Raw genomic sequence first — 11,228 nt, forward strand, 5'->3', positions numbered from 1 at the left:
TCCATTTGTACGATCGGTGGCACCCCAAACTGAGGAGTAATGTGGTCCACGAGTACCTGATCCACCACACCTGTTGTCTCCCTGGAGGTGGGAAATGCTTCTATCCATCCTGTAAAGGTGTCAACAGGAGTTAGGAGGTAATGGAGGTTTTTTATGAGTGGGCATGTGGACGAAATCATCCTGTGAGGTTGGTGTCCTAGAAGCTGGTGCAAGGGCTGACGTATCTGGAGGGCCACCTTTGGATTAACCTTGGCACAGGTCTAACAGGAGGAGTGAACCCGTAAAATACATACTTTAAAATGGCTGGGGTCAAAGACGTACTCTAAGAAATGGAACAAAGCTTTGGGGCCTTTGTGTAAGGTCTGGTGGCTGTCTGAAGTGATGGGGCAGTGCCTGGTCCTGAGGGAGGATGAAGCGGATTTTTTTTTTTTTAATACAACTATCCATCCTTTGTCTGTGTGTCCCCCTTTTCCAGAAAAGGAGTTTGTTCCTCTCCTCTGGTTGATAGCAGGACTGATAAGAAAAACAAATTATGTGTAAAAACAAATTATGTTTCGTTGATCAGTGGAGCTGGAGGCCAGTACCCAGGTGTCTCAGCTGGTCTAAACCTCTTTCAGGCAGCTGGCAGGTTTCTGCTTTTTGTCTCACGGTCCTCTTTGCGGCTTTGTTCTGCTAGTGTCACAGGGGCTCTCAGCTTTTATTGCTTATTCTGGCAAGGAGGGGCCTAGTGAAGCGGTCAGTTTCAATAACTCCTGAAGTTCCCTGGAGTTTTTTACCGTCCTGCTTAAGGAGCTTCCCTACAGGATGCTGTGTTACAGTCTCAAGGAACTGCTACACAACAACCACCAGCTCAGCTGATTGTTACGCTTTCTTTTTTATTTTTTATAGATTTGTTTATTATGTATATAGTATTCTGTCTGCATTACAGAAGAAGACACCAAATCTCATTATACATGATTGTGAGCCACCATGTGGTTGCTGGGAATTGAACTCAGGATCTTTGGAAGAGTAGCCAGTGCTCTTAACTTCTGAACCATCTCTCCAGCCCCCCCCCCCTTTTTTTTTTAAGGTTTGGTCTCACAATTTTAGTCTTGGCTGGCCTTGCACTTCACCAGGTAGACCAGGCTGGCCTTGAACTCAATAGAGAACCACCTGTCTCTGCCTCCTAGACTGATGGGATTAAAGGCCTGGGTCACCATACCCAGCATCATTAACATTGTATTGCATAAAGTGCTCATAGCTCTGCAATCTAAAAGTAAAGGCAGTTCTTGCTTCAACTTGTCTCTCCTTTAGGTTCCTATTTATTGTTTTTCCTTCTCCTCACTTCAGGCTCAAGTTGTCATTACTCTATTGAATTTCTTGATTTACTTGTTTTTACTTTAATTAGTTTATTTAGTTTTTACTTTGCTTTATTTAGTTGTTGTTGAGTTTCTTTCTTTCTTTTTGATTTTTTGAGACAGGCTTTCTCTGTAGCTTTGGTGCCTGTCCTGGAACTAGCTCTTGTAGACCAGGCTGGCCTCGAACTCACAGAGATCCACCTGCCTCTGCCTCCTGAGTGCTGGGATTAACGGCATGCGCCAGCACTGCCCAGCATTGTTGAGTTTCTGTATTTATTCTCTTACCCTGTTCCTCTTCTTTTATTGGGTCCCCTGGGATTGAACTCAGGTTTTCAGGTTTGGTTTGCCAGCAAGCACCTTTGACTACTGAGCCATTTTAAACTAGCCCCTTGGTTTTTCTGTGTGTTTTGTTTTTGGTGTTTTTTACCCTGTGTACTTCTTACACTGTATGATTGTGTATTACTATCTCTTTCACATATCTGTGAGTTACTTATGACATATACTAGCAACCTAAAATTAAATTTTATTTAAGATAAATTAATTGTCCCCCATTTGTTTGACTTTCTTTTGCTTCACCATTTTTTGTTTTGGTTTTCTGAGGCAGGGTTTTTCTGTGAATCTTTGACTGTCCTGGAACTCAGTTTGTAGACCAGACTAGCCTCCAACTCAGAGATCCACCTGCCTCTGCCTTCCAGTGCTAAGATTAAGAGTGTAAGACACTATATTTTTAAATGAGACAATTATAAGCTTTTTCTTAGTACAACAGCGCTCCCTGACTAAATCTGAAATGGAATGTCCAGATCAAATAAAAAAGTGTTTGTAGTGCATGACCAGATTGCTCTGTGTGCAGAAACAGGTTTGCATTTATGGTGCCATTAAACTTGTTAGCAATATCTTTGTGCTTCCTTATTCCCCCTTGATGTGATTTTCTTTTACTTTTCAATGGATGTCTGAGCACAGAGCTGGGTTGGTAGAGTGCCTGCCTTGCAAGTACAAAGCACTGGGTTCAGTCTTAACATTGTATAAACTGGATAGCATGCTACACACCTGTAATTCCTACACTCAGGATTCAAGGCAGGAGGATTAGACGTTCAGGTCATCCTTGACTATGTAAAAGTTGAGAACAGCCTAGGGGTGTGTGTGTGTGTGTGTGTGTGTGTGTGTACATGTGTGCGCCTTTTTGTTGTTTTTTAGAGTATTGGGTAGTTAGAATTGCCTTATTGGTGTTATTAAAGCTAAATTTTTTTACTCGGTTTTGCGCTCCTATCTAGTATTTGAATTATATTCAAATAATTAGGCTGTTTATCCATTAGAAATTGGGTATTAATTAAATCTTTAGTTTATTATGAGAAGATAGACAGTAGAAACAAGCTTCATTTAGAATTATAACTAAGTATGGTGGTACGTACCTTTGATCCAGCACCCTGGTCCTAGCACTGCACAATTTTAGCTTTCCCCCTTGTTTGTAATCTGTTCATCAGTGTGGCTCATTATCTTCTGTTTGCCTTGTCTGTTCCTGTTTTATTCTACAGACAGTAATCCAATTCTATGACTTACTTGTTCAAATTCTTAAACTTTAGGGTTGTTTCCTTCTTTAGCCTAAGTTCCTTCAACAAGCCCCATCTTTTTCTTGAGTATAGATGTATGTTTATTGCTCCTGGGGTTCTGATGCTTATAGGTCTCAGTAGGAAGAGCAGAAAAATGTATGCATATTGACTCACAGATTGCATCTTTTTCTGTTTGTGTTAGCTGACTGCTTGCCTAGGTGTCACTCATACCTTTAATCTTACCGGTCAAAAGACAGAGGCAAGCAGATTTCTGTGAATTTGAGGCCAGCCAGGACTACACTTGTGAGCCCCTAACTCAAATAAAAGTTCTAGCATCTGTGTGTAGTTTGTTTCTTTTTTCTTAAGATTCATTTTATTATTATGTACAGAGGGTTCAGCCTCTATGTATGCCTGCAAGTCAGAAGAGGGTACCAGACCTCATTACAGATGGTTGTGAGCCACCATGTGGTTGCTGGGAATTGAACTTAGGACCTCTGGAAGGGTAGTCAGTGCTCTCAACCTCTGAGCCATCTCTCCAGCCCTGTAGTTCGTTTCTTTGTGCCTTTAGCCTTAAATATCCTGCTGAAGTACTGTCTGAAAGAATTTTCCTTGCTGTTCTTAGTGTGGTTCTACAATTCATTTGTGTCACAATTAAGTTGATTTGTTACATATTTATTCCGTTTGGGATAACAACTACCATTCTGTTATTCTGTGAAATTGTCTTAAAGTACCTCTGATAGGTGCTAGGATTAGAAACATGGACCACCACACCTGCCTTCCTCATTCATTTGCTTCTGCAGGATATGCTACACATGAATTCACATTAATGTATTCGGCTTCTGTCCAATACATGGACATTTAGGTAGTATATTAGTTAGGGTTCTCCAGAGAAAGAAAACTGATGGAATGAAAATCTCTCTCTCTCTCTCTCTCTCTCTCACACACACACACACACACACACACACACACACAATTTATTACGATGGCTTACAGTTATGATCTGACTCTTCTAACCATGGCTGGCTCCCAGTGGAAATTACAAGAATCCAGTAGTTGTTCCCATCCACAGAGTTGGATATCTCAAATGGTTCCTCAGTATAACTGGATTACCAGAGTAGAAAACTCTAACACAGTGAAGAGAGGACTTGCCATTGAAAATGAGGGCAAGTACGCTGCCAGCAGAAGGTGTGGTCCCGATCAAAGGGGAATTGATTCATTTCCACATCAGATGATTTGATCAGGAAAAATCCCAGGTGTACCCAGATACTTGATTTGGTTTGTTTGGTTTTGTTTTGGGTTTTTTATTTTGTTTTTGTTTTTTGTTTTTGGAGACAGGGTTTCTCTGCAGCTTTGGAGTCTGTCCTGGTCTTGTAGACCAGGCTGGCCTTGAACTCACAGAGGGTCTGCCTGCCTCTGCTGGGATTAAAGGCATGTGCCGCCACCGCCCGATCATACACTTGGTTTTTAGGTAGTTCCAAATGTAATCAGATTGACAAGAGTAGCTATTATTACAAGTTGGTTTTCTTCCCTTTTAAAGTATGGCTCTTCATGAACTTGTACATCATCCTTGTGCAGGTGCTGTGCTGCTCTTCTCTGTATTAGTGCATGGGTAGGGCTTTCTTATTTTGTGATTTAGCAGGATTACAACACATGTAAGGCATATCTAGGTCAGGACTAAAACTCAGATCTCTTGATTTGAATACTATATTTTCTTCTCATAAATTAGTTCTTTTTAAGAGTAGCACATTGGAAAATGTAATAAACAGTAAGATTTTGGGGGGACTTAGTATTAAGAGCACTGGCTGTTCTAGACGAGGACCCAGAATCAGTTCTCGGCACCCATATGATAACTTGAAATTTTCTGTGATTCTCGTGCTAGGGTATCTGATTTCTTCTTTTGGTCACTGAGTTTCTTCATGCTTGTGCACATGAGCTCATGAAGATACACACACTGTACATAAAAGTAATACGTAATTAAATAAATCTGTTTGGTTTTTGGCAGGTGGGGGTGTTTTCGTTTGAGACAGTCTTACTATATGCAGTCTTGGCTGTTCTGGAACTCTATAGATCAGACTGGCCTCAAACACAGAGATACATACACCTGTCTCCGCCTTCCGAGTGTAGGAGTTAAAGGTGTGCATCACCATGCCTGTTGTATAAATCTAAGAAAGAAAGAAAGAAAGAAAGAAAGAAAGAAAGAAAGAAAGAAAGAAAGAAAGAGAAAGAAAGAAAATAGTTTTAAAGCCAGAACGTGTTGAAAAATGCATTCATAGCCATCAACATTTGTGTGTTTTCTCTGGGCTCCAGAGCACCTAGAGGTTACTTATGGCATCAGATTTTACAGTACCTGTAAGTTATTGGAGCCTACATGCTGATCATTTGAGTAGCTCCAAAGCACTTATTACTGTTGGTTTCAGAGCCAAAATGGCTTTAGGCTAGCTTCTGTTCTTTTATATCCTCGTTTAATGATTTGAACTCGCTTTTAAAAAAAGAAAGAAAATGAAAAGAACAAAAACCCAGTTGCAGTGGCTTGGTGCACTATAAGAGAGCTGAGTTAAAGTAAGAAATACTTTTAAAGTAATCATTATCATCTACCTGCTTATTTTTGGAACAATAATTTGGATCAGCCTTAACTTGCTTAGCATCTGAAGACGAGTTAATTTTTATCTGTGAGATGAAGTACTGTAGTTTTGTGTTCAGATAATTAAAGTTCTCCAAAGTGGGAGGCTTAGAGAACAGCTTAATGGCTTCCTCTAAAAATAATCCATTCACAGTTGATAGGTAGCATTTTGTTTGCTTAACATTGTGTACAGTGTGTGATACTTTAACATAACCACTTTATTTAGACAAATACTATTGAGCTTTTGCCATGAGATATGACTGCATGACAGGTAGCTAGAGAGGATAGAGAGAAAAGCTAAACATAATCAGAAATTCCATACCAAAGCATAGGGGGATTGTGGAAGGCTAGGTATTTGTTCCAAAGGTCATTAATTGTCATTAATCAAAACCTGTTCAGAACATTTCCCTTGGAGTTGCCTTCAATATCAACCACAAACCATGAGAAAAAACAGCCCCTTAATTTTGTATCATAGCTCAGTGTGTGTAAGGGTGCATGTTCTTATAAGGTGGGTGTGAGCGTGCATGATTGGGTGTGGTTTCTCATAAGCCCCTCTACCTTGTATTCTTTTAAGAGATTTGGTTGTTTTTGTTTTGTTTTGTTTTTTAAGACAGGGTTTCTCTGTGTAGCCATGGCTGTCCAGAACTCACTCTGTAGACCAGGTTGGTCTTGAAATTAGAGATCTGCCTGCCTCTGCCTCTCAAAGTCCAGCAAAAAAAAAAGTTTAATTATTTGTTTTTTATGTCTGTGTCTATATGAGTTAAATGCCACAGGTGTACAGCTGTGCTTGGAAGTCAAAGGTGGATATTTGGTCCCTTGGGACTAGAGTTAAAGGTGGTTATGAGTCAACTGGTGTAGATGCTTCTTTCAAGTTCTCTGAAAGAGCGACAAGCATCTCTCCAGCCCCGTACTTTTCTTTTTCTTTTCCTTCCTTCCTTCCTTCCATCCATCCATCCATCCATCCATCCATCCATAGAATTTCTTTCTGAAATTTGGGGCTCTGCTGTTGAATTAGAATAGCTGTCTCCACCTTCCCACGATTGAGATTATGAGCACACACCACTGAGCCTTGCTTCACATGTGTGTGCTGGGGATCTGAACTCAGGTTTCAATACTTGTATGGTGTGTGCTTTACCAACTGTATTAGTTAAGGTTTCTATTACTGTGAAGAGATACCATGATCTCAGTAGCTCTTACAAGAAAAACATTTAATTGAGGTGATAGCTCATAGTTTCAGAGATTTATTTAGTCCATTATCATCATGGTAGGGAGCATGTCAGTGTGCAGGTGGACATGGTGCTGGCTGCATCTTGATCAGAAGGCAACAGGAAGTGAACTGTGACACTGGGCATACTCCACTACCACCTGGCAAAAACTTTCATTTTATCCAAAAGTTAGAGGCAAAGAGTCTGGGCCTGGTATGGACTTTTGAAACACCTAATCCTTCCTAAACAGTTCCAACTGGGAACCAACGTTCAAATATATGGGCCTGTGGGGACCATTGTTATTCAAACCACCACATTCCATTCCCTGACCCCTAGAGGCTCATGACCATATCATAATACAAAATGTATTCAATCCAACTTTGAAAGTCTCCATAGTCTTTCACAGTCTCAACACAGTTTCAAAATCCAAAGCCTCTTTTGAGACCCAAGGCAATCTTTTAACTATAATGCCCTGTAAAAGCAAAAGGCAAATTGCATACTTCCAACAAATGGCATAGAATTGCCTTTCCAAATGGATGAAAGAGAGATTATTGAGGAAATACTGAGCCAAAACAAGATCCACCTGCCTTTTCTTTCTCAGCCAAAACAAGACCTGAAACCCAGCAGGGCAAACTCCAAATCCTGTAGCTCTATGTCTGATATCAAAAAAGCTTAAATAGCTTTTCAGATCTCCAGCTCCTTCCAGCTTTGTAGACTGCATACTTCTCTTTTTTGGACTGGTTCCATTCTCTTTCGGTAGTTTTCCTCAGCAGACATCCCATGACACTATCCTGTCATCTCCAACATCTTGTGGCCTCCATCAGAATCCTGGCTTAACTTTCACAGCTTTGTGCAGTGACTCTCTAGGCCTCCATGCAGGGACACCCTTGACTTCAACGGCATTCCTCAATAGCTGTGGAAGGTTCTGTCCCTGACTGTCTAGAACTGTGTGTTTGTTCAATTCTGCCTTGAGATAAAACTGGCCCTCTCCTTGAATTATATCTGCATAAACTTTGCTTTTAGTTGCTCTTTAGGCAGAGGAAATTCTCAGGTCTCACCCTAAGGGCCCCACATTCTTTTCCATTTTCAATTTTTCTCATTTTAGTTGGGATTGTAGACTTGAAAAAAAAATTACACAAGAATATTAGGAGCAGAGCTTGTATTCTGTCATATTGGAAGGTACACGTTTCCTTGCGACCTCTTGGTAGAGGCTAATAGCTGCTTGATTTCTCCTATGTAAAGTAACTTTTCATTATGTCCTCAAGCTTTAGGACAGTTTCAAGACATCTGAAACTACCTTGGGCCATCTGGGTCATCGATGGTGATACATTCCTTTAATCTCAGAATTCAGAAAACAGAGTGGTGGATCTCTGTGAGTTCAAGACCAGCCTGGTCTACAAAGCAAGTTCCAGAATAGCCAAAGCTATACAAAGAAACCCTGTCTCGAAAAACCTAAAATCTGCACCACTATACCTGGAGTTTAGGCCCAATTTTTCATTCTTTCTCTAATATCCTTATTTGGAATTAATCTACCAATATTCTCTTTGTGTTTAGGAAGTGTATTTCTGTGAGGGTAGTGTTGTGTATTGACGTCTTTTCCTCACTAAATTCAGAGCTCAAGAGCAGGAATTTTTTTTTCCCTCCACCACACTTAAGATGAAATCTTTCAAAAGGGAAGTACATTTCGAGTAGCTTGAGTTCCCCAGAAGCTGTGACCAGCATTTTCTTGTTGCTGTGGTAACCCTATCAAAACAGGAAATGAAGTTGCTTTACCATGACTGTTCATAATTGACTCACGTTGAATCCCTTTTCTTCCCTAAGTGTTCACAAAGCATCTGTTAAATAATATCCAGAATTTTATGACCTTTGTGTCTATCGTATCCAGAACAGCTTCTGAAACCTGTTCCAACTCATCTCAGCCCTGGAATAGACCATAAATAAATCCAAAGTCCTGTCCCCCACATTTAAATTCTTTTATTTATTCTTGATAATTTTGTGCATATATGCAATATGTCTGGGTGATGTCTAGCCCATATCTTTCTTCCCACTTCCACCAAAGTCCTCCCACATTCCTATCCTCTTATTTTTCTTAGAACCTTTGAGTTCAATTATTGTACCTACATGGACATGGGACCATCTACCAGAAGATAGACAACCCATCAGTAGCTGTGCCTCCAAAGAAAAATTCTTCTTCCCCAGCAACCATCACTTGCCAGTTACTCCTCAGCTATTATTGGATATCATGAGCCCTTCTCTTATTCATGCTGGTGTGATCATATGCAGAATTTCACAACATTTCTCCCCATCCTCCAACTTTTACATTCTTTCCCCCATCTCCCATGTAATTTCCTGAGACTGGGGTATGGGGACATGATACAGATGTGCAGTTTAGGACTGAACATTCAGCAGTCACTTGATCCTAGCACTTTGACCATTTTCAGGTCTCTGCATTGACTGCTGCCCACTGCAGAAAGTTTCTCTGACCAAGATTGAGAAAGCATTGAAATTAAAGGGTTTAGAGGCTGGAGAGACGGCTCAAGGGCTAAGAGCATTAGTTGTTCTTCTAGAGGACCCTATTTCAATTCCCAACACCCACATGACAGCTCACAGTTGTCTGTAGCTCCAGTTCCAGGCCCTTTTTAAAAATAAAAATAAAAAAAACTTACGGGTATAGATATATTTAGAGGGCAATTTGACAGCATGTCCAGTTAGCAAAACAACATTAGTAGATTCTTCTCAAGGACCCATGGCTTCCCTGGCCGTGGACTTTTAGTACCAGACACAGCTCTCCTGTAGGGCATACTTCAAATCCAATCCAGAAGTGATGCTGTGTACTGAACTTGGGCCTGGTGGATCCACAGTATGAATTCTTACCCACTGACCCAGGGAGGGTCATGACTCTGACTGGTCTGGAACTTCCTATATAAACCAGGCTGGCCTTGAACTCAGAGATCCACCTGCCTCTGCCTCCTTAGTACTGCGATTATAGGCATGTGCCATCAGGATAGATACTGTATCTCACCTTCCCCTTTCTTTTAAAAATTTTAAGTAAATGAGCCTTTTGCCTGCATGTATGTCTCTGCAGACAAGAACAGGCCACACTATATGAACAGGATCATGGCTTCCTTTCAGGTGAAGCTGGAAGAGAATGGTGTCAAACCTTCAAACAAAAAAATCATTTTGTTTATTTCACCACCAAGACAGGTGATCTAGTAGAAAGCCACACTGATGCTTGACTCCTAAACAGCCTAAACAGCCCCATTGGACAAATCCATTGTGCTGGCCACACCTTTGATCCCAACAGTCAGGTAGGCAGGAGCAGGCAGATCTGAGTTCTAGAACAGCCAGGGCTAGAAAGACCCTGCTTTAAAAGTAAATAAATAGCTCAGCAGTGATTGCACATGCCTTTAATCCCAGTACTCAGGAAGCAGAGTTTGTGGTCTACAGAGCAAGTTCCAAAACAGTCAGGGCTACACAGAGAAACCCTGCCTCAAAACAAACTAGACTAAATAAATTAGTAAATATAAATAAATAAGTGAACAAACAAAATAAAAGCCAGTCCTTCTAGAATATAATTCTGTAAAACAGACCAGATTTGACTATGATGTTCAGTGAAAACTAAGAATTTGTAATGTTAAGTTTTTGACCAGTATTTTACAACCTTTTTTTTTTAATTTAATATTTGCTGTGATGAAGGATCAATTATTGCAGCTTTATGATGCTACCAGGCATCTTTCTGGCACTGAGTTGACAATCCCAAACATTTGTTAACTGTTTTAATGGTGTTTTTTCTTTGTTATGATTACCAAAGAGAGTATTTATTTCTTTTTATTTGTTTTTGAAACAGAGTTTCTCTATGTTGTCCTGGAACTCTATAGACCAGGATGGCCTTGAACTCAAAGAGATCACCTGCCTATGCCTCCCCAGTAAGGAGTGTACCACCAACAACAACCTAAAGTAGGCCCGAGTATAGATACACTTGCCCAACCTGTACATCCTTTTGCCTGCCTCCCTGAAAACCACTGCTTTGGGCCCCACTGTACAAACCAAGGAAAATAACATTTAAATACTTAATTCTGTTTAAGAATTGTATTTCATTTCAAAGTATTTGGGGGCAATACAGCATGTTAATGACATCGTGAGATGATTGCAACCACCACCAAGGTTACTCCTAAAGCATCATCTTCGGATGGACTCAACAGAGGTATCAATAAAAATAACCATTTTAGAAGCATGAACTTTAGAACAATAAACTGTTTTACTGTGTCATGGTTCTAGTACCTAATGAGGAAACAAAATATTTCTTGCCAAAATTTTCATTGCCATAGTCAATGGCCAGATGTTGACATTTATTAATATAAAATGCCTTTGTGGAAAATATTTAAGTAAATGACTGCCCCCCCCAAAAAAAAGATAGTAATAATATTGAAAAATTTGAACCATCCTGAAATTGAAAGTGAAATATTTATTGCTTCTGTTCAGAATTATTAGTTGTGTCTTTAAGATAGCTTGGGAGAAA

The 11,228-nt window shown here is 40.2% G+C and overlaps 1 protein-coding gene across 2 annotated transcripts in view; it reads left to right on the forward strand.

The window, feature by feature from the left end:
• Mapk1 (mitogen-activated protein kinase 1) overlaps positions 1-11,228 on the forward strand; it is a 65,762-nt gene that overhangs the window by 22,562 nt on the left and 31,972 nt on the right. The window lies entirely within an intron of this gene.

This window comes from Myodes glareolus, chromosome 2 (assembly GCF_982192425.1).
Source record: "Myodes glareolus chromosome 2, mMyoGla1.1, whole genome shotgun sequence".
Taxonomy (NCBI): domain Eukaryota; kingdom Metazoa; phylum Chordata; class Mammalia; order Rodentia; family Cricetidae; genus Myodes; species Myodes glareolus.